This window comes from Crocodylus porosus, unplaced genomic scaffold (assembly GCF_001723895.1).
Source record: "Crocodylus porosus isolate Cpor-Errol unplaced genomic scaffold, CroPor_comp1, whole genome shotgun sequence".
Lineage (NCBI taxonomy): Eukaryota > Metazoa > Chordata > Crocodylia > Crocodylidae > Crocodylus > Crocodylus porosus.
Genome location: NW_017728943.1, coordinates 34,119,668 through 34,143,983, shown reverse-complemented (window position 1 = coordinate 34,143,983; position 24,316 = coordinate 34,119,668). Strand labels below are relative to the sequence as shown.

At 41.7% G+C, this 24,316-nt stretch overlaps 1 protein-coding gene across 4 annotated transcripts in view; it reads left to right on the top strand.

Moving 5' to 3' along the window:
* The window catches only part of KIF16B (kinesin family member 16B), a 253,928-nt gene that overhangs the window by 185,414 nt on the left and 44,198 nt on the right, over window positions 1-24,316 (top strand). The window lies entirely within an intron of this gene.

Here is a 24,316-nt window from a genome sequence, read left to right as displayed (position 1 = left end):
TTAAAAAAAATCCATTGCTCCACAAATATCCTTTTATAATAGTGCCTTCCAGGATGGTGTAAAATAGAAAATTGATCTTTCTAGTCACCTCAGAGACTTTGAACACTGAGGGGTTTATTGAAGAGCGGTGCCTCACGAAACTATAGTTTGCTGAAGTGATAGTTTGTAAAATTCTAGTCTTAAGTTTTAACATCTCACTTTTTTTCCTCTCTTATCCCTTTCTTTTCTGGATATAAAGAAAGAAACAAAAAGTATGCCAATAGCTTCCAGTGCCCTTGTGTGATGATAATCACAAGCAAACGTACCCTGCTTATTTCAGAATAGGCCACCTATTAGAAATTGCTGCAGGCTGACTAGTTATGGGATGAGTTTCTGAGGCCTGTCTTGGTCTCCACTGATATATTCTGTAAATCAATAATTAAGTCAGTGGGGGAAAGCTTCAAAGTTTAAAGTAACAAATATTTATTTTGCTTTTTCATCTTGTGGAAAATGCAGTGATTTTAAAATGATGTTCTATATTAAATTTCCTACAGAACAAAACTTTGAAAAAAATGTGTTTGATTTTTAAAGAAGTATTTAATTCTGGTTTTGACTTACTGCGTTAGAATGTTTTAAAACAGATATAATAATGGCTTCATGGTAGAAAATCAACATGTTTCGGTTCTGACGTTCACAGAGAAATATTCAAAAATTACAATTTGCAGGAGGAGTTTTTATCAGAATTGACACTTGAGCAAGAATATATTGGCTTTTGAAAAATCATGTTCTGATGAAAAGGAGATGTGTCCAGCTCTAGTCTTAAGGTTTAGTATCTGATTTATGAACAAAGTATAATCAGTGCATAATCTCTAGCCAAGCAATTCTGATCTGAGTTATTTCAAAGTTTATACACAACGCCCTTGAAGAATTCAGTTTCATATCATTGAAATGATAAAAGCTGTATGAAAATTACTGCTGTATCCTATTTGTTAGGAAAACAAAATATTATCAGATAGGTCTTGAGATTAAGGAGTGGACAGACATAACAAGGTTGTTCCTGATCTGGGAACTTGTTCACAATTGCCCCTGGACAGAAGTGCCCACACGTGTCCTGCGAAGGGTTCCAAGTAGAATCCTTACCTTTTAAGGACTGCACTGCTGCTGAAATGCCACTGGAAAGGAGTGGAGGAGTGCAAGGGGGCTGTGGTTCTCTGCTTGTTTTTCCCAGGGGGCTGAATGCTCCGAGGGGGGCCCCCAAGATTTCCACTGCTTTTCAGCCCCTGCCTTAAAAACTGCACTGCCAGTTTCACTTCCCTCTTAGACACAGTGTACTCTGGGGTGCCAGGCTCATTTGGAGTGAGGGGGAGGCAAGCCCTGCAGGTCTTTGCAACCCCTCCATTCCTCTCCCTTGCCCCAAACAAGCCTGGGTCTGTGAAGCTCAGGGTCTCTAGCAGGAAAGTAAAGTTGACAGTGCAGCTTTTAAAGCAGGTGTTGAAAAACTGCAGAAATCTTAGCAGGCCCCCAGAGCACAAAACCCCCTGGGAGCCACACATCCCCCAGCACCTGGCAGGGGCAGATCCTGAGGGTATGCTGTGGTACTGTTACGTATACACCATTGGAACAGCAGTTCCCAAAACAGGTAATAATATCTCCCCTTTCTTCCACCTCCATCCGTAATAGCATGTCCCATCCCCTCTAATTCCCCACCCTACCACCTGCTGCTGCCGCCTCTGTCCCCGGCTGATGGGGAGGAGGGAACTCCAGAGCTGCCTCTGCCATGCTCGAGCCAGGGGAGCAGGGGATAGTGGCAGTGGTGGGCAGGTTCCCCTTCCTTATGATGGCAGGGAACAGTCAGGGAAATCAGGCAGAGGGGAGGAACCTGCCTGCTGCTGCTGCTGCCTCTGTTCCCCTCTGGAGCAGAAGGCGCTCTGGATATGAGCAGCAGGAGAAACAGCCCTGCTACTCTCACTGGTGGCTCTTTGAATATTGCTTTTGTGGGACCAAGGGTTGGTCCTACAGCTGCAGTCATGTCTGTCAAGCACAGCTCTCTGCTGCCCATGAGAGTGGTAAGAATGAGGAGAGCTTGCTCCATCTGCCTCTCTGTCACTGCTGCCTCTGACTGATGCTGGTGATGGCAGCATGGGTGTAGGGGGAGTAAAGGAGCTGGACATAGGCCCTTGAGGTGAATTTGTTGTGATCCAGGTAGGGGACTGCACTTGTGCTGAGGCACTTTTTAGTGGCCAAGGCCTGAGTGCCACTATGACTTCACTACTGGATTGACAAGTGATGCCCCTTGCTGGAGGCAGTCTTTAAAATATTACGCTGTGTGTGTTCCCGCCAGTAGTAAACGGGGAACATAGACTCAACAGTGACGTATTAAAGTTATTGCATATCTTCAGAGAACAGCAATTACAGGTAAGTAATTATCTCTTATCATCTGTAGAACATACGTCTAAAATAGAAGGCTGATTTCCTCTTCTCTATCTCCCACCCCTCACTACTTTCAAAATCAGTACACTCTTTATTTTAAGCTGTGGCTTGTTGCTAGGTCTTTCTTCTTTCCATTTTTTATAGAGATGTGCTACTAAAAATGTTGGGGCCTGTTTAAAATCTGTTTGTTCAAGCACGCACCCAACTTAATTGCCAAAGGAGTCACATTATACAGACTGACAAATGTTTTCCCTAGCTCTTCGTTCACTGTTTAATTATTTTCATATGCTTGCAGTATTTCTGCTACTTCTGTATCTTGTGAAATTTGATATTTTCCCAAAGTACGTACTTTATTGTAGAGACATGTTTAAGAGGTTTTGGTTTAAAATTATATTTTAAATGATATATAACTGCACTTATGTCCGAAAAATGATACCATGCCTTTCAACAGCATCTTGGTTTAGCACTTAGTTACCAATATAATAAAAACAGGTGGTTGCTTCCATTTGAAGAAAGCCCTAGATAAAACCTAAAAGTTGATGTTCCTGGAGTCAGCGACCATGTCTACTTGTATATTTTATATGGCACTCGTCACAACTGAGATCCAGTTCTGCTTAGAATTTTTGGCACTACAAATAAGTGATCAGTTTGTGGGGAAAAGAGACATTTGCTAGCATCCACACTTGACTTCTAGTCATAAACTGCAGTGCTTATCTTTTCCAATTATGCTTAACGAGAGGATTTAAAAAGCTACTCGCTAGGGCTGCAAGAAGCTTTGGTCCCTGATTCGATTTGATGGAGATTTGGCCCAATTTGGTGGCCCAATCTCCGAATCGAATCAGAGGACCCTTTTATCTCTCTGAATCGAGTTGGAGCCCTCCAAATTGATTCAGAGATATTTGGAAACATTTGGCGATTCAGACATAGACACAGCTTTAAATGTTTTTCCTATATACCTCTAGGCAGCAGGCGGCCCATGAATGCTGCGATGCTGGGGCACATGGAGTGTCTCACAGGAGTGCAGGGGGCTCCCCAGCAGGGTCAGCAGCAGACCCAGAAGTGGACCAGAACCACTTCCGGTCCACTTCTGGGTCTGTGGGAGAGTGCGGGTGGGGTGGCCCACACCCCTGGCTTGGTAACTGGTGCCTCCTGGGTCTGGGGGGGTACCTGGGGTCCCCCCATAGCCAACTGCCAAGGCGGGGGGGGCCCCATTGCAGTGCCCAGCAAACCCAGAAGTGGACTGGAATTATTTCCAGTCCACTTCTGGGTTCACCACCAAGCACATGGAGGGCCCCGCACACACTCCTGTGAGATGCTTCATACACCCCAGCATCGCAGCATTCATGAGCAATGCCTGGTACCTCAAGGTATGTAGAAAAAACATGTAAAGCTGTGTCTATGTCCAAATCGCTGATTCTTCAAATCAGCATCAAATCTTCAGATTCAGCCGAATTGAATTGCGGACAGTGATCCGAATCAACAAATTGAATCACCGTCCCTGATTTGGGCCAATTTCACACACCCCTACTACTCACCACACCGTAATGAATATGATACAGCCGTGGTAGATACAGTTTTTTTTTCCCTGGAATAGTACTGCTACCATTAAATAAGTGAATTCTCTATATTTTACAATATATTATTTCTATCTAAAATGTCTTTTGCATTAAATTATTTTCAGTGTGAAAGTACTTTACAGTGTGAAAAGGAGCAGTGTGTGTTTAATTGAAAATAGCCCTCAAAGTCCTGTTTATCCCTTAGTCACGTCATTTATAATTGAAGTATTATACTAAAAATGCATTCAATTTAAAATCTGGCAAAGTTGCATCCATGAATTACTGTGTATTATACCAGAAAACTGGTCCTGAAACCATCGCATTCCAAATTAGGGTTTTTTATATTTCACATGGCTTGGCTTCCAAATCTAAATTAATGTTTATAGTGAAGAGAGATAATATTGTGTGTATGTTTAATGTATATAGTATCCTGCTTTTAGAAGTGAACTTTACAGCTCATTAGTTGCTCAGCTCTGAGTTATTACATCAGTATTTTAATAATTTGCTGATTTTGCATTTTGTTTTACTGCCACTGAATTCCCAAAAGGAACGTATTGAAAACCTGATTTATTGGAAAGGTAAAACTCTAACATTTCAGAAAGAGGAACTGATTAACATCCTAGTCTCAAAATATGCCATATATTATTTTACTTAGCAGCACATTTAAAATTCGATAAATAAGTAGATGTTGATAACTAACCAAATGTATGTAATTGAAATGTGCTGCATGCAAATTTTAAAGGACTAAAATGGCACCAGTGTAATATTAAATGCTGCAGGCTATAAATACTGTATTTGGGTATTAACAATGCATATTGTATTAGGTCTGCACAATACTCATATAGACAATTTCCATTTTCTTACATTGCTAGTTGGCTAATGATTCTGTAGTTATCTTTTTAATTTTAATGCAGACAGTATTTGGCGTTCAGGTGCTGTAAACAATATAATGAATATATTTTTGTTTGTCTTTAGATAAGGAATATTGACAGATTCCTTAGCTGCAAAGCATAAACTTTCAGAGCAGATTCTTTCTTGCTCTTGTTCTCTCTCTCTATCCTTTTTCTTTTTTCTTTTCAGAGTATCCTTTTTTGTATAGTGCTGCGTCATGGATTTGATAACACCCTGCTCCCCCACCTTGACTGCTGGGCAAATTATTACTTTTGAAAGCTCCATAATATGGGCTGATATATTAGGGTGATGGATCCAAAGCACTGCCTGCTGGCTTTTTGCCTCTGTCTCTCCACCCTGTCTGCCTATTACAGGGGAGTGGAGTAGTTATCAGTGGGTGCATCTACATGTGCAATTAATGCGATGCAATAAAATCCTGAGCATTTTTTTTTGCTGGGTGCACACTGTGCACCCAGGACAGCAACAATTTGAGCCATATGGTGGCCAACTTGACTACTATAATTGACTCAGGAAGACTGTGTGTGTGGCACACAGAACATTGGGCAGCCTGTTTTACTGCGCATTAAGCGTCATGTCAGAAATCATGCCAATATGCAAATGAGCAGTAAAAACAGGCTACTGTGCATTAAACGTCATTTAAAAAGCATGTGTCTTCACTACTGTGCATTAGAGCAGCCTAATGTGCCTTATTCAGTACCTCACATTACAGGGCTTTTATTACACATTCTCCAGGGGGGAAAGCAGTGGAGAATGATGACGCTTTAATTGGAACAACTCCGAGAGCTGCTCTAATTAAAGCACTGCAGCGTCTTATGTATTGGCATCCCTGCACTTCAAAATGGTAGGAGGGGCACTTAAAGTTCATCAAACGAGCTTTACTTAAAGTACCCCGGTCCCATTTTGAAGTGCAGGGAGGCTGATGCACAAGATGCGGAGGCTGGCTGGACCATGCTAATTAGCACGCTCCAGCAGGTTTGATTAATTGAGTCTGCTCCAACAAGCTATAATTACAGCACATCAAAGCAGCCTCCTGGCCTGTCTGCAGGCACCCACAGGTACTAAATTTAATGCTCAGTAGCAAAAGTACAGTAATGAACAAGTAAATGCACCCACTGACTGAGGTTCTTCTTGTAGTTCTTCCGTTATAGGGTTTGCTTATGAAGGGGTACTGGCGGTTTCCCATGAGGATTTTTTTTGCATACTTTACCTCTATGTATTCAAGGAAGCACTGCATAGTAAGTTGGTGGATTTCTTTTTCCTAAAAATGGACTTTCTGAAAAATTTCAAGGGAAAAACATGCAGAGTCCACTCATGGGAAGTGAAAATATGTATTTGGATTTACATATTCACAATAAAAGATAAGGATACCAGATGTACAGATAGGAACACTACTGCATTTTAGCCAATTTTAGCTTTGTGGCTACAGGATTTTTTTTAAATAAGGTTAGCAGAAATCAATTTTACCTTTATATGATTCCCAAGTCTCTGAATCTTCTGGGAATGTCATGTTTTCTAAAATATTTTTGTAGTTTTGTCTTTGAATGTATAAGCAGCACTTCGCGCAGCAAGTGACCAAACTTCCTGTCTCATTAAAAAAAAAAAATTAAAAACTTCCAAGCTGCCCTTTATATGCTTATACAATTGTTTAGGTATGTAGTGTCCAAGGGCTGAAACAGTGGGGTGTCAGAGTGTAAACTTCTGTCTGAAGGAGAGGCCTGACTAAGCGTGTGGCCCCTTAATCCATCCTGGCGAGTGAATTGGGAGGGATTTACTGCATAGATATAGCATATTCCATTAATCTGTCTACTGAACCTTAGTTAATTGGAATTGGGCACCATTGTTGTAGAGATAATCTTTGGATACTATGCATTTTCAACATGCATTATGTTTCAAACCATAGCCTCTAGGAAAATGCATTTACAGTATCAGTATTGCCAATTTATTTTTTAATCTAGCCTATTAGAGGAAAAGCTCTTACCAGAAGTGTGAATAATAGTCATGTTCCTGGGATGCCACAACCTTAATGCTGAAGTCAGTAACCTCTGCTTATCAGAAACATCTTTGAATGCCATATTATCATGTTTTTTGACTGAAGCTAATGTCATTGCTTATTTTGGTTGTTAATAGGCATATTTACTTGTTGTGTATAAGAAGTATTTCTTCCCTAACATCAGAAAATACTTCTGAAATAGTTCAGAGGTACCATGTCATAGTTTGCAGAGATGTAATTTTTTTCTGATTTTTTTTTTTTTTTTTTTTAAATTTCCAAATAACTTTATTCACATTAAATTAAGGCTCTGCAGGCTATGGAATTATTATGCCATATGTGTATCCTTAAAGCATCTTATGCACAAATAAACCACCACCATTTTTTAATGCATTATGCATGACCACCTAGTTTTATGTATTTAAAACCTTGATATGAAAAGCTGAAGGCAGTAGCTTATGAGGCATTTTGCTGTAGGTTTTAGGGTCTTCTTGGAGCCTACTTCTTACAAAGGTAATTTTTGTGTAACACTAAAATATAATAATGACTGCAGATATAGGAACTAGTTGAATTGCCGTATAACCCTACTGCCTTGATGTTAATTCTGTTAACCCTTCCCTATGCGCCCTCTCCCTTTATTTGTGCTTTAACTTCTGTTTTTTAAACAGGGCAGAGGTTCTCTTTGTTTCTGTGAAGTAAAATATATACTTAGGGTACTAGGCAAGCAATATGGGGAATAAAACTCTGTCTCCAAAGTACTCTGCCACAGTTTTGGTTAGTAGTAGTGTTTGAGGGAACAGTCCTTCAGTGTAAGAGCGGAAGCATATGGCAAGATTTCTAGTTAGACCCTTCGGATATGTACAAACATTACATTTCAATTGACCTCAGCAGGCTTAGGTCCGTCTACATGCCCAGGCATTCAGGAGGTTCATTTTGGCCAAAAATGACATACCCTATCCAAGTAAGTGGACCTCTGGAGGTGCCTTAACTGAGGTCGAGAGCTGATTAACCTGATCTAGGAAAGAATTAACCCAATCTCCCAAATGCTGGGAAAGCGCAACCACTCACCCCAAACTCAGGGCTGAGCTAATCCCAAACCCCTGACCTGGCAACACTCACCCTCCACCCACCCACGTGCATCCACCAACCCCTACCACAGGTATCACTCCCCACCCCTGTGAACTCATCAACCAGAGACATGGGTTTTCTGGGAAATCTTCCGGAAAATTTTCCAATGTCCTAAATAGAGCATGATCTGACTTAGCACGTTTATTTGACTTGCATTTAGTAAACAAAACTAAAAAAAGTATCCCCACGTTAATTTTATGTCCCAATAGCCATAAGTATTTGGACTGAAACATTTGATTAGGAAGAAAATTTAATACAGCACACTTAATATGGTTTAAATGTTATAGTCAAACAAATTCAAAGCTTTATATGTAAAGAAATTATTTTTATTGTAAAAATGTAAAGACAATACACAATACTTCCCTTACATTGTTTGTTTAAATTTTAAGAAGAAAGCAAGGGCACTGAAAACTGTTGACACACTAATTTTAGCACACCCAAAGAACTGTGCAAATCTGCTATTTCACTTGAGCTACCAAGTTCCTGCAACAAAAGGGGGAAAAGCTTTTTTACCCTATTCTAGTCTGGCATCATCCATCAGAAGAAGGAGAAGCATCAGGGAGCTTGCTTCCCACCTCCCTGCCACAAAGACCACTCTGCTGCTCAACTTGCTGCTCAGTTGCCCTGGGACTGCAGAGCCAAATGGGAGTATAGTCTGGCCTCTGCCATTGGCCAGAGGACTAAGCTCACTCTGCTGGGTTGAAGTAGTTAATTATTTATCTATTATGTAATTTTTAAAAATATACTGTTAAGCCTAAGCCAGTTTGGGTGCTGAGTGCAAACAGGAAAGCAGGGTACAAATATTTTAAATAAATAATAAGTCCACAGTTCCATTAACAGCTTTTAAAATTATAATGTTTTAAAACAATATAGATGCTAGTCTGTGTGTTGTTTAACATATTAATTTACTTACATAAGATTCCTGAAGTAGGCTTTTCTCAGATGACAGTGTTCCACCATTTGATTATATTAGCTTTCTGTATATGGCTTGTACTCTTTCAGGACAGTTTCTACATGTTATTAAAAGTTTCCTCATTCTTGTTGCATTGTTAGCATACTCTTGCCCGCAATATTTACATCTACCTACTTTCTTCCTTCCTTCAGTGGCTTGAACTTCAGTATCATGATGCCCCACACTATTTTTTTTCTGATTAGCCATTATTTGACTACTTCAAAGCACTAAAAAAATAACAGAGCTTATGTAAACACTCAGCTTCAGGAAAGCTGACTTTGACAAGCTCAGGAGGCTCGTTGTTGAGGCCCTAAGGTACCATGACTTGACAGGAAGAGGAGTCCAAAAGGAGTGGTTGCTCCTCAAGGGAGTGATCCTGACACCACAAGGGATGGCCATCCCATCTCAGAGGAAGGGTAGCAAAAGGGCACAGCACCCCCCTTGGCTCAGCAGAGAACTTCAGGACCTCCTGCACCTCAAAAGAGAGACTTATAAAGGCCGGAAGGCTGGAATTACCACCAAGGAGGAGTACTCAGCACTGGTCTGTACCTGCATGGAGCAGATCAGGAAAGCCAAGGCTACAACTGAGCTCCATCTGGCTTCACATATCAAGGATAAAAAGTCCTTTTTCAGATATGTAGGGAGTCAGAAAAAAAACCAAGGGTAACATTGGACCCCTGCTGAACCAAACAGGACAGCTGATAACTGACGCCCAGGAAAAGGCCAGTCTGCTTAATGGGTACTTCATGTCGGTCTTTCATCAGCCCAAAGGGACCGCCCTGCCTATATCATGCTGCGGGATGGCCAGGGTGAGGGCGTATTTATACCCAGCATCAGTGTAGACCTTGTAAAGGAACTCCTTGAGAGGCTGGACACCTTCCACTCAGCTGGTCCTGACAGATTACACCCTAGAGTACTCAAGGAGCTGGCAGGTGTCATAGCCTAACCATTGGCAAAAATATTCAAAAACTTGTAACGCTCATGTGAAGTACCTTAAGACTGGAAGAAGGCTATTGTGGTAGCCATCTTCAAGAAAGGGCAGAAAATAGATCCCAGAAATTACAGGCCAATCAGCTTGACCTGGTTAGATTCTGAAGAAAATGATCAAGGAAACCCTTCTGGATAAGCTGGCTGAGGGCAACATACTGAGGGATAGCCAGCATGGGTTTGTTGCGGGTAGGTCTTGTTTGACCAATCTCATTTCCTTCTATGACCAGGTGACCTATCACCTGGACAAGGGAGAAGAGGTTGATGTTATATATCTGGACTTTAAAAAGGCCTTTGATCTGGTGTCCCATGAACTCCTCATGCAAAAATTGGCCAACTGTGGCCTCAGCTACACCACAGCCTGTTGGCTGGGAATTGGCTCTGAGGTCGGACCCAGAGAGTAGTGGTCGATGGTAGCGAATCATCATGGCACTCCATGACCGGTGGCATCTCCCACGGCTCTGTCCTGGGTCTGGTTCTCTTTAACATCTTTATCAACAATGTGGACATTGGTGTCAGAAGTGCACTGGCTAAGTTCACTGATGACATTAAACTTTGGGGCATAGCATCCACACCTGGGGACAGACTAGTGATCCAGGCTGACTTGGATAAACTTAGTAAGTGGGCAGATACAAACCTGATGACGTTCAATACCGATAAATGTAAGGTACTCCACCTTGGAGGGGAGGGGGGGAAACCTGAGGCATACTTACAGGCTTGGCAGTGCTATGCTTCCTTGCACCACGGCTGAAAGAGACTTGAGGGTCATAACTGACCACAAGATGAACATGAGCCACCAATGCAATGTTGTTGCTGATAAAGCAAAAAATCCTCTGGCTTGCATCCATAGATTCTTCTCAAGTAAATCTCAGGATGTCATCTTCCCACTGTACTCGGCCTTGGTGAGGCTGCAGCTGGAGTACTGCATCCAGTTATGGGCTCCACAATTCAAGAAGGATGTGGAGAAGCTTGAGAGAGTCCAGAGGAGAGCCACACGCATGATCAGAGGGCAAGACAATAGTCCTTATAAAGAGGCTGAGAGCCATGAGACTCTTCGGCCTGGAAAAGCACAGGCTCGGGGGGCGACCTGGTGGCTGCTTATAAGTACATAAGAGGTGTACATCAGGACCTGGGAGAACATCGAGCACCCCAAGGAGAAACAAGGGCCAGTGGTCATAAACTCCTCCAAGACCATTTTAGGCTGGACATAAGAAACAATTTCTTTACTGTCTGAGCCTCCAAGGCTTACAATAGACTCCCTCCAGAAGTGGTGCAGGCACCTACTCTGGACTCATTCAAGAAATGCCTGAATGCTTATCTTGCTGGGATCCTTTGATCTTAGCTGACTTCCTGGCCCTGGGGCAGGGGGGGCTGGACTTGATGATCTTTGAGGTCCCTTCTAGCCCTAACGTCTATGAAATCTATGAAACTTCCCCAATTCAAGAAAAGAAATAAGACACTGCTCTTTGTGTTTGCTGAAAAGAAAGTGAAACAAAAATTAATCACAGTTTTAGTTTGGGTTTTGCTTTCACTTGCAGCCTGAGATGAAATAAGAATTTTAGCTTTGGTTTTGATTTGACCAGCACAGCCAATTAGGTGAATTCATAACTTGATTTGTTTTGTTTGGATTGTTATGTGAGTGTATTTACCGTCCTGTTTACAAATCAGTAAAACATATATGTACTCTCTCACACACTTCCTAGGGATAATCACCTGAAAAACCTTAATTACAACTTTGAAATTGCCACGCTTGCCTAATATTGTATTGGTATCCATTCATTGTTACTAATGAATTTTTGAAACAATGCAGTTTTAGAAATGGAAAATTTCCCATGGAAAAATAAAGCACTGAAGATTTTCTGCCCCACATCTCTGCCATCAACCCCCATCACATACCCGATTCTGCCTGGCCCTCCCCCCACTCCAAATGTCTTACATCAGGCTCCCCACCTGGGAGCCACAGTGACCATGTATGCTGATTCCAGCACCAGTGAACTGCTGCACAAACCACTCCAGTTTAGGTCTAGGTGACTTAGAATAAGCCATTCTCTCCCAGCGCAAGACCTTAAAATAAGTGGCTTAGACCTTGTGCTGTCCCTAGTAGCCTTACCTCGGGCCCTGGGGTGGGAGCAGGAAAGCTGCAGCCACAGTGCTTCTGCAGCTGGGAGTCTGGCCAACAATCGTAGCATGGCTCTGACCAGCCAGGCTCCAGTCTTGGGCAGCATGCAGTGCCATCACATGTGCCACCCCATTTCATTTCTGTGTGTTTTGGGTTTTTTTGATCCTGGGATCTCCCAGGGTCACAAAACCCTCCATGTCATGAGTGCTGCATGCCCCCAGAGGCTGGGGGGGCACAGCAACCACCTGCAGGTGGTGGCGATGGGTGTCAGGGGCATGGCGGTGGTGAGCGGAGAGTTTCCCACAGGCGGCTACTGCAGTGCTGGCGGTTGGGCGGGTGAGTGCCGTCTGCCCTCAGGTGTCACTGGCAGTGTCAGTGGTGTTTTTTCACAGGATGCATTGCCAAGCTTAGGGAGTTCACGTGCACCCCTACACATGGCCAATGCTCCATGATACAAGGTAGTGCAGGGAACACCTGAATGTGTGGTGTGTGGTGCCTCTGATGGGTCTACGGTTCCACATACCTCATGGCTTTTCTCCTCTGGATGTGGCCTTAGAGTTGTGAAGCTCTTTTTCCTCCTGGTGAACAACACTTGGACTATATAAGTTCATAGTATACTTCTTCTGTGCCCACAAGGAGGGTTCGGCATCTGTAGTACTCATGCAGAGTCATGTAGGAAGGGCAATTTTGATTTATTTTGCCAGGGGGTTACTGATTTTGATTTAGGCAACTGACTTCCTTAATATTTTAAAAAAATGTTATAGATGTATAGAGCTGTCTCCTATTGGAGAATATATGAATGTAACAAATAAAACACCATTAGTATCCAGGCCAACATTTCAGATGGAATCTTAACGTTTAACAGTGCAGTTGTAAAGTTCCTTTAATACAGTGTTTTCATGTAATCTGCGATTATTGTAAGGGAAAAGGTTGAGGATAGAAATAACCATGAGCTACTTGGCTTGCAAAACTTCTAATCATATTGTCATCCAGCCATTGAGCTTATGGGTCTTATCAATTGTTTTGCAGAAGAATTTGAAGACTCCTTGCTTCACAGCTTTTCACCCTGGAGCTCCATTGGTTTTAGCACTGGACTGTGTAAAATACTGGCACCAGTAAATGCACATTTAACTAACTTAATAGGCATTTTCAGTATGTGCATAATAATGGAAAAGTTTGGAACTGTGAATGTTTTTACTTATTGCCAGATGTTTTTCTCATGATTTTTTAAAAATCTTTGTTGTTTATACTAAGGCCATAAGCCTTCAATGAACTTATATAAGGAATTGAGCCTTAAAGAATACGTATTGATGCTTATTTTATTTGCACAATTTTTTAAAGAAACCAAAATTTAAAGAAAATCTGTTAAATCAAATTAAATATTAAAGTAGGTGATTGCATTAGTCAGTAAAAGAATACAAAGTAATTAAACGTTATTTAACATGTCTTTACAATCTCTATTTGTTTCAATTATTTTGGGAAGATGATTTCTATAGTTGAATTCTTTGTCCAGATTCTTTTAAGTTCAAACAGCCTCATACCTCTCAGTTGTTAACAATGATTTAACAGATTCAACTACCTAAATATCCCAATCCCCAGGAATGGTTTTGCTAATTTTACCTGTGGCAATTACACGGTAAACTCAAAAGAAAATGTATTGTACAATTACTATAAATTAAGATTCACAACAAGTAAGGTTTCCTGATTGTTAAATACACTTAGAATTTTTTAAGAATGGAAATATGTAGTTTTACTTCATTTTTGTATAACTAAAAAGGACATAGAAAAAATTGTTCACTTCCCAAAATTAATATTGATATCCTAAAGGCAAAGGCTAAACCTAAAGTATTGTAGTCAACAAGCAAAGGTTGCAGAAAAACTTGTGTATGAACTTGAGGATAGAATGAAACTATTTACAAAATGAACTAAGAGCTTGTGACCTGTAGATAGTATAATGCATATAAAGAGTAGGCTGTGTCTTTATTTAAACTACAAAAGAAACAAAATCTATAAAATATGGATCATAAAACAGTGAAATAATATAATTTTTCTTTCCTGCTTAGCACTTAGCCTAAGTAATCCCACTTTCCATAAATATTGAAAATAAAATACAACAGTAATTTTTTAGAATCCATATCTGTCTATAACGGTTACAGTACTCTCATGAAAACATATTATTATAGTTTTCACCTTTGTTCAGTACAAATTACAGTAGTTACAGCATATATAATTTTACATTTATATTCTGATATCCTTCAGGTAGCAACGGAGGAACGCTTTCTGAACACAATTGTATTATTACTTTGTTACACACACTTTTCCAGTCTACCATATGATATTAATACTTCTGGGAATGCTACAGGCAATTTATCCTTGTGTACAAGGCTTCCTCTATATCAAGGATAGCCAGCCTGTGGCCCCACAAGCCTCTATGTGGAGTATGCAGTAGATTGGGGAAAGGACAAGCAGCACACTGGGAGATAGGTTAGGAAGTAAAAACAAAAGCAGCACATTGGTCAGGGGAAGGGGATTAGAGTGGCACTTGGGGAGGATACAAGGCCAGGGGAGAATCCAAAGCAGTGCAGTGGCATGAATACATTCTCCCTTTTCATTGACTATTTTGCAGGCAAAGCTCCTAGAGACAGGGTATTTTTTTAACCTGAAGCTATTAAGAATTTACCCCCTCACTTCCTCTCCATGCTCAGTGGCACTTTCCCTTCTTTCTCCCCATCTTCCCCCGTGGTATGGTCTGCCCACCCTGATGTGATTGCATCAGGCCACTGGCCATCCCCTTTGAAAACTAACAGTGATCAGGAGATGTGCAGGGTGATTGGAAAAGGGCAAACATAGTTCCCCTTAAGAAAGGGGAAAAAGGACGATCCAGGGAACCAAAGCCCAGTCATCCTCACCTCAGTCCCTGGAAAAATCATGGAGAAGAGTCTCAAGGAATCCATTTCTAAGCGCATGGAGGAGTAAAAGTGATTGGGAACAGTAAGCATGGATTCATCAAGGGCAAGTCATGCCTGACCAGCCTGATTGCCTTCTATGATGAGGTGACTGGCTCTGTGGATGCGGGGAGAACGATGGATGTGGTGTACCTTGATTTTTAGCCAGGCTTTTGGTAGTCTCCCACAACATTCTCACAGGCGAGCTAAGGAAGTAGGAGCTGGATGATTGGACTTTCAGGTGGATCAAAAACTGGGTGGAACATCGGGCTCAAGGAGTAGTAGTCAGTGACTTGATGTCTAGTTGGCAGCTGGTATCAAGTAGAGTGCCCAAGTGGTTGGTCCTGGGGCCAGTTTTCTACAATATCTTCACTAACAACCTGGAAGATGTCATGGAGTGCACCCTAAGCAAGTTTGCAGATGACTCCAAGCTGGGGAGAGTAGTAGATATGCTGGAGGGTAGGGCTAGGATTCAGTGAGACATAGACAAATTGGAGGATTGGTCCAAAAGGAATCTCATGAGGTTCAACAAGTGAAAAGTCCTGCACTTAAGATGGAACAATCCCATGCACTAGTACAGGCCAGGAGATGACTGGCTGGGTAGCAGGTCTGCAGAAAAGGACCGGTGGGCTACAATAGACAATAAGTTGAATATGAGCAGGCAGTGTACCCTTGTTGCCAAGAAGGCTAGTGGCATACTGGACTGCATTGGTAGGTGTGTTGCCAGTAGGTCAAGGGAAGTGATTCTTCCCACTATTCAGCACTGGTGAGGCCACGTCTGGAGTACTGTGTTCAGTTTTGGGCCGCCCACTACAGAAAAGATGTGGACACACCTGCTAAAAAAGTTAGCCCCCACTGCTGTATGTATTTGAGTATCTTTAATTTTGTTTGCATGATCCTCGTAGAATATCTTTTCATTTGCTATTGATTTCTAAAATAATGAGATAAATAGACTGTAAGTGCTCCATCTGACCTTTTTCTGCAGCTTGAGATTTTTTCTCCTACTTATTACTTAAAAGCACATGCTTCAACCAGTTAGTTTAAAAATAAATAAATACTAACAACAGCATTTTTTCTTATAAGCCAGCAGGAAAATCATCAAGTAATCTATTAATTGTTTTGCATTGCTCAACACATGATTTGATAATGGTAAAGTTATCACCAGTAATCATTGAACTCGGACAGTCCAGCTGTAACCAGGAGCAGATGAGACTATAGGAGTAAAAACATAGTTGATCTTAGCACAGTATACAATTGACTAGGAAGAAAACTGGAAAGATGGATTTTACATCTAAGCTCCTGTGCAAGATGTTTACTACGCAAAAGCTGAAACTGAATGAATCCTGGTTTCTGAGGGCCTTTCACAGTAGTTGAGAGAGTGCAAATCACCAGTGGGCAAGCAGTTCTGTAGTGGCACTGAGTTATCGGAGTTAACTATTTTTCATAGACTCATAGAAAATGAGGGTTAGAAGGGACCTTGGGAGGTTATCTAGTCCAAACTCCCTGCTCAAAGCAGGAACGTCCCCAAGTAGATCATTCCAGCCAAGGATTTGTTGAGGTGGGCCTTAAAAACCTCCAAGGATGGAGATTGCACCACCTCTAGGTTTCAGTACTCCAGATGTGACCTCACCAGTGCATAATAAAGCAGAATAATTACTTCCCTCAATCTGCTGGCAACGCTGCTACTAATGCAGCCCAGTATGCTGTTAGCCTTCCTGGCAAGAAGGGCACATAATTGACTCATCCAGCTCATTATTCACTGTAACCTGCAGATCCTTTTCTGCAGACCTGCTGCTTGTAGCAGTGCGTGGGATTGTTCTGTCCTAAGTGCAAGAGTTTGTGCTTGTCCTTGTTGAAACTCATGAGATTTCTTTTGTCCCAATCCTCCAATTTGTCAAGATCACTCTGAATTCTAGCCCTACCCTCCAGCATATCTACTACTCCCCCCATCTTGGTGTCATCTACAAATTTGCTAAGGGTGCACTCTATACCATTTTCCAGGTCATTGATTAAAAATATTGAACAAAACCAGCCTGAGGACCAACCCGTGGGGCACTCCACCTTGATACCAGCTGCCAACTAGCCCTCAAGTCATTGATCAATTCTACCTGTTGAGGCAAATTTTCCAGCCAGTTTTGTGTCCACCTTCCACTACATTCATCTGACTTGCACTTCTGTAGTTTGCTTGCAAGAATGCTGTGGGAGACCATATTAAAAGCCTTGCCAAAGTCAAGGTATATCATGTTTGCTGTTTTCCCTGCATCCACAGAGCCAGTCATCTCATAATAGAAGGCAATAAGGTTGGTCAGGCATGACCTACTTTTGGTGAATCCATGCTGACTGTTCCTGATCACTTTTTTCTCTTCCAAATGCTTAGAAATAGATTCCTTGAGGACCTACTCCTTGATTTTTCTGGGGAGTGGGGTGAGGCTGACCGGTACCCCAGATCCTCCTCCATCTTCCTCCTTCCCTTTTCCAAGCATTCAAGGCCTCCCCAGTCACCACCCATTTTTAAATATAATGGCCAGCAACTCTGCAGTCACATCAACCAACTCTCTCAGCATCTTCATAGGCATTGCATGTGGCCCCATGGACTTGTATATGTCCAGCTTTTCTAAATAGTCCCTAACCTGTTCTTTGACCACAGAGGGCTGCTCACTTTCTCCCCTAAATGTGCTGCCCAGTGCCAGAAGTCTGGGAGCTGACCTTTCTTGTGAAGGCCAAGGTAACAAAGGCATTGAGTACATAAGCCTTTTCTTCATTATCTGTGACTAGGTTGCCTTCCCCATTCAGGAAGGGACCCACACTTTCCCAGACCTTCCTCATATTGCTAATATACTTGTAGAAACCTTCTTGTTGCCCTTCACATCCCTTGTGAGCCACGATCCTAATTGCACTTTGACCTTCCTGATTTCATCCCTGCATGCCCAAGCAATATTCCTGTACTCCTCCCTAGGCATCTGTCCAGCTTCCACTTCTTGTAAACATCCTTTTTACGTTTATGCTCACTGAAGGGTACTCTGCTAAGCCAAGCTGGTTGCCTGCCATATTTGCTATTCTTCTTGCACATTGGGGTGATTCATTCCTGTGCCCTCAGTGAGGTTTCTTTAAAGTACAGCCAACTCTCCTGGACACACTTCTCCTTCACATTAGCCTCCGAAGGGATCCTACCCATGAGTGAGTTTTTCTGCTTGTCTGATGTCCAGGGTTCTTGCTCTGCTGCTCTCCTATCTTCCTTTCTTCAGGATCCTGAACTCAATCATCTTGTGGTTGCTACTGCCCAAGATGCCATTCATTTCTGCCTTCCACCAATTCTTCCCTGTTTTGTGAGCAGCTGATCAGGAAAAGCACAGCCCCTAGTTGTCCTCTCCAGCACTTGCACCAGGATATTGCCCCTCACATTGTCCCAAAACCTTCCTGGATTGCCTGTGAGCTGCTGTCTTTCCTTTCCAGAAGATGTCAGGGTGATTGACATGCCTGATGAGAACCAGGACCTGTGATATGGAAATTTCTGCTAGCTGTTGGAAGAAAGCCTCATCTGCTTCATCCTCCTGATTTGGTGGTCTAAAGCAGACTCCCACCATGACATCGCCCTTGTTGCTTTCCCCTCTTACCCAAACCCAGGGACTTTTGACAGGCCTGTCTCCAGTTTCATATTGGAGCTCTGAGCAAGAGCAACTCATCTTCCTCTTCTCCCATGCCTGTCCTTGCTGAATAGTTTGTACCCATCCATGACAGCACTCCAGTCCTGCAAGCTATCTCACCAAGTCTCTATTATTCCAATCACACAGTTCTGTGACTAGGTGAGGACTCCCAGTTCTTTCTCTTTGTTTTCCACATTCTGCATTCATGTACAGACACCTGAGGTAACTAGCCCTGTTTTCTCAGTAAGAATGAGGAGGCTTCCTGTGTTGCCCCTTCCTCCTTGTGCTTCCTCCAGGTCTCCTGCTTTCCCACTGACCTCAGGGCTTTGGTCTTCATCCCCTGTAAACCTAGTTTAAAGCCCCCCATCACTGGCTTAGTGAGCCTGTCTGCAAAGTCGCTCTTCTCTCTTCATGAGGTGGATCCCGTCTCTTCCAACAACAGTCCATTTGAATGATTTCTCTATCTACGCTTGCAGCTGTGTGTAGTTGCCTTGGAATGTAATGATTTTCTAATAAAGCTCGTTACTGTCCTAGAGCTGGCAATAATAAAAGTCTAGTTCAAGAGAGCCCAGAAGCCCCTAACCATACTTTCTGACTTTGGGTATTGCATGTTTACAGGTAATCTCTGTTAAATTAAAGAACAGTGGGGGCTGGTTTAATTGCTGATGGCAGAAATCTCATTCCAGTTCTCACTGATAGTGACATGATGATTCTTAAAACCTTGTTCGTTAATTACATCCTGTGCTCTTGTGTTCCATTATAGCATCCACATAGTCTCTCCCAGCAAAAACCGCTCTGGTTAATTGATCATTTAACTAATCAACTTAAAAGTATCTTTTCTTCCACTAGTGAATTTCTGTATTATTTTTATCACTAACATTGTTCTAATCTAAACCAAATGGTCTCATTCAATAAACAGTATCTTAGAGGACAAGGTCCTCTTTACTCATATTTCCCTCATTCATTGAAATTTAGCTTCTTGGTACCAACTGCCAAATATCTGTTGGTATTGGAGTACCTCAAGCAACAATTTGGTGAGTTGGCTCACATTTTCTGCTTTTTTAGAAAAGGTCAGATAGGAGGCAGTGGGCCAGATTTTTTTTAATTCATTGCCTTCTGTCAGAAAGTGAAAAGTGCCAGCTGTTTTTAAGGACACTGATATCCTGCTCAAGTAATGACTTCTTGTTATTGACAATCTTTCTAGTTGTCATCCAAAGTCAAATAGTTTTTCTGAATGATTGAGAAAGTTGTTTCAAGGCATCTATGAAAACCTTGAATTTCATTTGCTTCCATCAATAAAACTACAACTCTGGTTTGGAAGAGAAACTATGTTGGTGATATTAGTCAGTGATCTAGTGATGGATTGAGTAGAGTCTCCTTGTCAGTTCTTTTATCAAACTCTGCTTGAATTGAGAGATGTTTACTCTGCAGTTCCTGTAGACATACTCCATTTAGCTTTAAACCAGCTATTAGGTATTGGTAGCAGCAGTGTAGCCATGGTAGTCAGAGCTTAGTGCAGGCTAACTGCTTGACTGTGTGCTTTCTAACTCAGATGGATTGTACAGCCTATACAAATTTAGTGGTGAGGTGTTATTGACAATTGGCAAGTATAGATGGGATTTGTGATGCTCCTCTTCTTTTTTGGGGGGCGTTCTTAAATTTGGTTTGGAACAATGACTCTTCTGTCTTCTAGGCACTGTTATGCATGGTACCACATGGTTCCACTCTCTTCAGTGTAGATATGAGACTCTCGGGAGGTCCAGTGAAAAGATGTAAGCTGTAGTGTTGTGAGCCTATTGACATCCTCCAACTCTTTTTTCACTATGCCAGCTATAACTTATGACTCAAGAAATAAATGAAATTGGGACTTGGATAGTTAGTTGGTTGAGCCTCAGTCCAGCAAAAAGAAACAACAGTGGCAACATTGCTGAAGGTAGAAAACAAAGCAAAAAATATCTCCAGCTCTGATCAAGGGTGTGGGTCTGCCTACCTTGTTATATTTTTGGCTTTTTCTAGACACTCGATGCGTGCTTTTGGGCAAGATTTAGAGTTTACTATGATCACCTGTGCCTTTATCATCTTAAGATGAGATAGCTCTATTGTGTTCTGCATGGAAATATTTCCTATAGTTCCCCAGAGGGTGAAGCTAGTATAAAAATGTCTTAACCCTTTATTGAACAGTACTTTATACCAAAGAACACAACGTTTGTTTTCTAAAGCCTGTAGTGTTTTTTCATATATTTCCCTATTGAAGTGAAGGTTTTGGTGTAATGCAGGACTCTCCAGTTTCTAAGCCCCCAGGGCTGCACTAGTAGGGACCACATTCCATACAGGCTATACCAAGTGAGGCAGAGACCACTGGGCTGTGCCCAACACAGATTCTCCCCTATGCCTCCACTGTACCGCATATCTATGCAGGCTCCCCCACTTCTGCACTGTGCATTTGCATGGAAGCATCCCCACTTCTGCTCCAGGTGTCCCTTGGGTTTCGCAGTTCCCCCACCCCCACCCATGTGCAGTCTAGACTCGCCATCAGCTGCTTGCACAGTACACCACACTGCTACACCCTGGGACAGAGATAGGAAGAGGCAGTCGAGGGAAGACTGATACAGCCAAAGTGATATGGGGGAGGCGTGGCCATGCGGGAGCCTGGAGGCCACAACTAAATCTTCACAGACTGCATGCAACCAGTTGGACACCCCTGATGAGATATATAAAAGGCAACATTGGGTTCCTTAGGAGGCATTTTCTCTCACCATTTGGAATAACAGGTGACCTCGTGACAGTCTTCAAGAAAGGAGACAAGTCCAACTGTGGGAACTGCAGAGGGATCACTTTGCTGTCTACCACAGGAAAGATCACTGCAAGAACCCTCCTAAATCAATCTTCAAGCTCCCAGATGATGGTGTAGTGTATGCCTCACTCAGAAACAGACCTTAATGTAATTGTTAACACCTATACCACTTTATATGCATCTTTACATAAAAGAAAATGGGACTCATGATTAACATTCAGAAGCCAAGGTCCTCTATTAACAAGCTCTTAATGAGCAGCCCCCAGCTCCAGTAATTCAGATACATGGTGTGATTCTGGAGGACTTTGACTAATTTCCATACCTCAGAAGCCACCTCTTGCAGAGGGCTACCATTGAGGAAGAAATCCAATGTTGCCTCAAATGTAGAAGTGCAAGCTTCGGACACCTGAGGAAATGGATGTTTGAAGATCATGACATCAGATCCAAAACCAAGAAGCTCATGGTTTATCACACAGTTGTAATCCCCACCTTACTGTATGGAGCTGAGATGTCAGTGGCTTACAGAAGACCTCTCAAGCTGCTGGAAAAGTACTACCAATGCTGCCTGCAGGAGATGCTTCAAATCTAGTGAAAAGGCATACACACCAACATTAGCATCCTCTCACAAGCAAACACCATGAACACTGAAGTGATGATTATCCGACATAAACTTCTTTGGGCTGGCCTCGTCATCTAGATATCTGACTCCAGATTCCTGAAGGAAGTTTTATTCTCCCAGCTCAGTCAAAACATACAGTCAGGAGGAGGGCAGAGAAAGCGCTTCAAGGATGTCCTCAAGATTATCTTGAAAAAATGCAATGTCAGCTCATGGGAAACTATCACACAGGACATCCCCAAAGGAAGGAAGAGTGTTGCAGGGATCTCAGTATGGGAGTGGAAGAAACAACATGCAGTGGACCAAATCAAGAGCCCAGAGCCACCCATTTCACATAGAAACATGTGCCCAAGCTGCAACAGTGTCTGTCAGTCCTGGATAGGCCTTATCAGCCATATTCGGACCCACAGAAAACACAATCATGCAAGGCTATCATCATTGATTTTGAGGGATTGCCTGTGATGATGATTTTCTCTCATGGTTTAGAATAACTGAGTTAGATACTCTTATTTCAAAAGAAGAAATGTATTTGAAGTACGTTTTCTGTGAAGGGTACTTCCTTCTGGAGTCTGTTTTCACCCTCAATGTGTCAAAATACAAGTTTGTTAACCTTCAGGATCAGATGCAAAGTTCCTGGTTTTGTTTTGGGTCTTTGAGAAGTAGATTGATATAGGTTGTTCATCTGGCATTGAAAGTATCATGGGCAACTATTGTTATGGTTTGTGCAAGTAGTGTCTATATTTGTGGGGGAGGGGTTACTTTTATTGTAAACTATAATTGTAACTATAGGCATGATGACTTTTGAAAAGTGTAAATGTGAGCATTTTTTTCAACTCAGTTTGTATGTCTGAGCTTTCTATATTGATAGTATCTTATTAGAAAGTGGCATTATTTAACACAAGCTGGTCTACAACTCCAATGCATAAAGATTGTAAACTTAAACTACTAGGTTTTGTGGAGGTCAGTAACTTTAAGTGTTAGCAGACAACTAGTACCAGAATCTGTTGCTAGAGACTGTCATATGCAAATAAGAGATGAGTTCTATGGCATTCTTGGTTAGATGAACTGCTTAACTATAGAGGTATCTCTCTGTATATTATATTTTACTCTGATTTTTGTCACTTTATGTTGTAATACCAAATTGGGGAAGTGTTCTTAGGGAACCAAAATAGCTTTTTGCACTTAAGCATTTTTTAACCAAAATAAGACACATTTCCAAAAAAGCTTCCTCTCAGCCCCTTAAAGGAGGAGGATATTACATCTTCAACCAGAATAGTTGTTTTATCATTTGTAATCTCTCTTCAGTGCAACATATAACAGCATAGTTCAGTTTAGTTTAAAATGCCAGATTATTTTTGATTCCCATTAATGGTATACATTTCATGAACATGATTGAATGGTTTTCCAAGTAAGGTTTCATGCAGACACTTATACAGCTGGTATACAGGTAAGCAGCCTCAGTGAAGTCTTTCTAGGATTGAGTCTAATAATGCAGCAGGCAATCCTATAATATACTTGAGGCTTTTTTTTTATAATGAGACTTTTTAATTTATGAGAAAATGCAGATTAGGTAGCCTTTATGAATGATCACCATGAAAGAGACGTTCCTTTCACAGTATGGGAAATAACAGCTATGGGCCTTCCTTCACAGGTTAATCTAGGGCTAGCAATCTTCTAATTAAAGAAGTAAAACCTTTCAAATGGGAAGTAACACATTGCTCTATTAAAACACTAGCACATTTTATGAATCCACTGAAATGCATGTAACCCATTACACAGAAGCTTGGACAATATCGACCTTATTTTTTTAACTGAGCTAGAACAGCCTAGTTATACTTTAGTGCATGCAGAAATTGTACACTGCAAGTATTCTTTCTTTACTATGGTAATAGATACTTTCATCAGAAATTCCTGCTTTTTTCCTTTCATAACGCTCTCCGTGCACAGTCAGAAATGAAGGAAAGACTCAAGAGGCAATTAACTGGCTTTAGATCCTGCCTGGAAAACGTTCAGTTAGTTTATAACACGCACATTGCTTTTTTTCTGACTGAGTTGATACTGCCTTTTTGCAGAATGCCTTGGCTTGCCTGTTGCACAGAGCTCTTGAAATGCCTTACTTAGCAAGGGGTGAACCACCAGCAAAAAACTTAGCAACCTAACACTAGAAAGATGCATCAGAAGATGATAGTTGTAATTAAAAGCTTTAATTTTGAATAACCCATATACTTGTGCAAAATTTTTCTAGCTGGTTTTGGACAATAACTTTT